Raw genomic sequence first — 4820 nt, 5'->3', positions numbered from 1 at the left:
CTAATAATAAAGCTGTGATAGGCAGCATGGCATTTTGAGCAGGTCAGAAATCATCTCATTTGTTGGCATCACCATTTACTGGCAGTAATACAATGGGAAATTTAATCTGTCAAAGCTAAAAAGCTATAAAATCGGAATATCCACTCAAAGCATCATTGATAATATTTAATGTGATCATGTAACTAAGCACATTGCCTAACACATAGTAAATGCTGAATAAATTCAGGAACTATTATTGGTGGTAAGAATATTATTATTTTTACAGTACTGGTTTTAAAACAGTCTATTGGAACTCTTGAAAAAAAAGCCATGATACCTATATTTAGTTTTAAAAATACGGTGGAATAAAGTTATCAATCTCAATATCAATTTGCCCTATAACATTCAATCTGACTATACTTTTTTCCCTGAATCTTCTATATTATATTCCAAATTCCCTTTATTATAGTTTCAGAACAAGTAGACAATGACTTAGTTTTAATCTGGAAATCACAGTTTTCCTTTAAAGATGTGTGATTCATTACGCAATTCAAAGAACCAGGGCACTTTTAAACGCCTTTTTTTTTTTTTTTACAGCAGACTCACCATTATATTCAAATGAATTGGTTAAGCTTTCTTGGTTTATTAAAACCATAATTAGACAAAGTTTCAAGGAATATTGTTTCTAACGAAGGCTTTACCCCCACCCTGTGCAAAACTCATGCATATTCAAAGGATTATGTTTCACAAGGTGTCCCAGCTTAATACCAACTGATATATTTTCCACGTATGCAACATTCTAGAAGTCCAGTGTTTGCTGGGTTCATTAACATTTTCATTTTTTTCCTCTTCTTTAAAATTCACCAGTTGGTAAATTAGAAAAAATTGAGATGCACTAAAGACAATATAGAAGGTCCACACTCTCAAATCTTTTATCTAACAGGCTGTTAGGAAGTTTGGCCTAATTATACATTTTCTCTAGTTAAAAATGTCCAAGCATGCTGGAGTTTAGTTAAGTGATTCTGATTTTATTATAAGCACAATAGGAGGAGCACTCCAGGGCGGATGACTCTACAGGCTGGGCTGACTGCTTAATTATTTTGATGGCAGCACGTTCTTTAAAGCAATGATGGTCTAGGTCATGCTAGCACTCTGTCAGACGACTTCAGCAAATGGCATGTTTTCATGTTTAAGTATTTTGGGACCAGTTTTAAAGTGGTAATGACGGATATGCTCTGTGAAATATGCTAACTCTTGGTACAGCTGGGTCTGAGACTGTGTCTGTAGTGGTTATAGGCATACAGTTTGAAGTTTGCCTCAGTCACTTATAAGCTGCACAAGTAATTATAATTCTCTGATTTGCTCTATTTTTTTCTTCTGGCAAATATGACCACGTTGACTAATTTGCAAGTAAATTAGAACCCACCGAATACCAACCAACTACAAAAGGACAATTATAATCGGCAAGGCAATGGACATCCTTTATTTTGATGTTGTAACATAATGAAATTGATTCTAAAAATGACATGATTTCAACACCCTCATGGCTTATCTTCTCCATCAGCATTGCATTTTTTTAATATCTGGTCTGGAAGGAATTTAAGGCTAGTAACTCTGTCTCGATTCTGTTTGTATTCCTCCAGGTTGTGCAATAAATACTTAATTGTTTACACCATAATATAAGAAGACAATTTGATGATTTTCTAGGTGTTGTTGCTTTTAAAGCTTATTCCTCTTATAATCCAGATTGAGCCATGGTGCGTGTGTGTGTGTGTGTGTGTGTGTGTGTGTGTGTGTGTGTGGTATGTCTACTGGGTGGGGGCAAGGGAGAAAATGGAACATTTACAGAAGTGACACCTCTTTAATTCCTTATTAATCTTGTTAAAATGCTCATTCAATTTATTTCAATTCCGAAACATAATTAGCACTGTTTCTGTGTCCAGCATCCTTTTCCCTCTTGCAGGAAGTGCCAAGCCCTTGATAAGAGACAGTAAATAATTAGTTAAGACTTAAGTCAGATTCAGAGTATCTTAGTAACGGAATGAGTAGAAATAATCTTGTTTTGCTCTTGTCAATTTATAGATATGGATGCATGGCTCAGAAATGTTAAAATATGACTAAACCCACAGGGCTACTGATGGCAGAAGTAATCAGCTCTAGAATCCACGTCTACAGGCCTTGCACCCTTCCTACAATACCACCATGATTCTAGAAACGCAGATAATATCTTGTGTGGAAGATCTATTTCAAAGAGCACAGTAATTACAAATATAGCATCTGAGTAACAGGCTGTGGATTATGGAATTTCATTATGTCCAAAAAGATTCTTTGATGTGGACAGTTACTTCTCAGACCCTGGCTTCTGTTTAGTGTATCTGCTTCTGAATTGATATGTAGGCAACAAGCCCCTCAGACACAAGAAGCATTTTTAATTCTCATCCGGGTGCTCTGCCTTTTACTCAGGCTGCAGGTGGTGAAGGTTCTCACCTGGAGCACACTCAGGTGAACGTCTGCCATGGCATGTCAGAGCTGAGCAGGGCACATCTGCTAGCGTTCTCATTCCAACAAGATAGCACGAAATGAAGCAGCATATTTCACGCCTACATGAGATGAATACTTGCAATCTTGAGCCACCGGAGTATTGCTTTGTTTTTTCCTTTTTTCCATTTTACCTGACTGGATTTGTTAAATATAGTTAATCTTTATTAGTGGCTTGGTGGCAGCATCTATTATGTTAACCATACAGCACAGTGTACTTAAGTGAGCCTTTAACTCAGAAAAAAACTACCTGGGTTCAAGTTACAGTAGGTTACATGCTGGGCAGGGAAACAGAAGCAACTTGTTCAAACTGTTTCCTTACTAACAGAAGAAAACTCAAGTTTCTACCTATCTCAAAGAGTTATTTTGTGTACCTGATGAGATCTCCTCATTCATTCACTTAATAATTACTCACTGAGTATATTCTGTCAGGAAATTCACTATGTTGGGGTGTCGAGTGGCAAAAGTAATAACTAATACCTATGTAGCACTGTGAATCTAAAGACTTCTTTTTCCCAAGAGATAATATACTTAAAAAAATAATAATAACTTGGTCCTGGCCAAATCAAGAATTTACAGGCATTTGGATATTCTTTTTTGCCAGATAAGCAAATGCCCTACAGTATAACAAATACAATTACTATTCAAAATTATTGCCCTAAAGCAATTAAATATCTTGAAATGACTTTTACATGGAAGGTAGTTTTAGTGCTGTTAACTCCTTCATCTCCCTTAGTCCTGCATCTCATCTGTTTCTGACTTCTGGAAATGAATGATGCTATGCAAGTTTTCTCACATGGAAGAAAGGAAGGGAGGGAGGGAGGGAGGGAGGGAGGGAGGAAGGAAGGAAGGAAGGAAGGAAGGAAGGAAGGAAGGAAGGAAGGAAGGAAGGAGGGAAGGAATGGGGAAAGGGAAATGGAGGGAAGGAGGGAAGGAAGGAGGAAAGAAAGAAAGAAAAAGAAAGAAAGAAAGAAAGAAAGAAAGAAAGAAAGAAAGAAAGAAAGAAAGAAAGAAAGAAAGAAAGAAAGAAAGAAAGAAAGAAAGAAAAAGAAAGAAAGAAAGAAGGAAGGAAGGAAGGAAGGAAGGAAGGAAGGAAGGAAGGAAGGAAGGAAAGAAAGAAAGAAAGAAAGAAAGAAAGAAAGAAAGAAAGAAAGAAAGAAAGAAAGAAAGAAAAAGAAAGAAAGGAAGGAAGGAGAGAGGGAGGGAAGGAGGGAGGAAGAAGGGAAGAAAGAAAAAAAGAATCAAGCATCAACTTTTAATATTTGCAGCCTCACCAACATCAAGGCTGGGAAACTGTTTACATCTTAGAATGTCAAAGAATTTCAGTTAGTTAATTATGCTGCAGGTGGGCAGATGTATCTAGGAGCAGATATTTGCAGATGCAAATTGTGAATTTTGCATGGGTAAAAGTAAATAACTAAAATGATTATTAAAGCACAGTGGAAAAATAAGATGATATATAAAATGCAAATGGGCAGTGACAAACACGTGGAGGCATTTTGCTTGTGAACTTTGACTTCCAGTAGTCGAATGTTTCTGTGCTTCCTCCATTGCTCTGTTATTTGCCATAATGAGACAGAGTTTCAGAGTGCAGCCTCTATGCCCTGCAAATGACATTCACTTACCCAGGTCTCAAGGTTAACATTTTATAAATTACCACTTCAAAGCAAGAGTCACCATCTATATGCAACAGGACTGAGGTGAGTGTCATGTGATATCAACCCCATCATTTTCTTATTGTCCCATTTCAGATTGTATTAAACAACTCTGATTTTCTTTGCAGGGTCAAGGGCTTTATTCAACCAGAAAAATGAATTCATCAAAAAATAATGTTTTATTATTTCTTTTATCTGCTCAAGAATCTTCTTTGACTGTCTAGAACCTAGTACATTAATTCTGAATGCAATTTCATTGCATCCAAGACCCATACAAACCTGTAGCCCACTGCATTTCAACCTTGCACACTATTTTAATCATGTCTTCACACATTTCTGTACAAGAGATCAGCCTATCCCCTTGCTTTTTCCCCCCACTCTCCCACTCCTGTCCTTGAGTGTCTTTGTCTTTTCTCTTCCATCAATGTCATTCATTCATTCATCTATTTATTCATTCATTAAAACTTATCATTGCATACATACTTTTCCCAAGCTATATACATTGGGTATTAGAATCATAGAAATAAATAACGTATGACTCTCATTCTCAAGTTTACTGGGAGGCAGACCTCTACATCAATTAAGAAACATCTACACTGGTTTTTGGAGTTTGAATAGGACTGTGTCTAATAAATGACTGAGAATGTG

Source organism: Eschrichtius robustus, chromosome 19 (genome assembly GCF_028021215.1).
Source record: "Eschrichtius robustus isolate mEscRob2 chromosome 19, mEscRob2.pri, whole genome shotgun sequence".
Taxonomy (NCBI): domain Eukaryota; kingdom Metazoa; phylum Chordata; class Mammalia; order Artiodactyla; family Eschrichtiidae; genus Eschrichtius; species Eschrichtius robustus.
The sequence above is the reverse complement of the archived record's forward strand: the minus strand, read 5'-3'. Positions refer to the sequence as shown.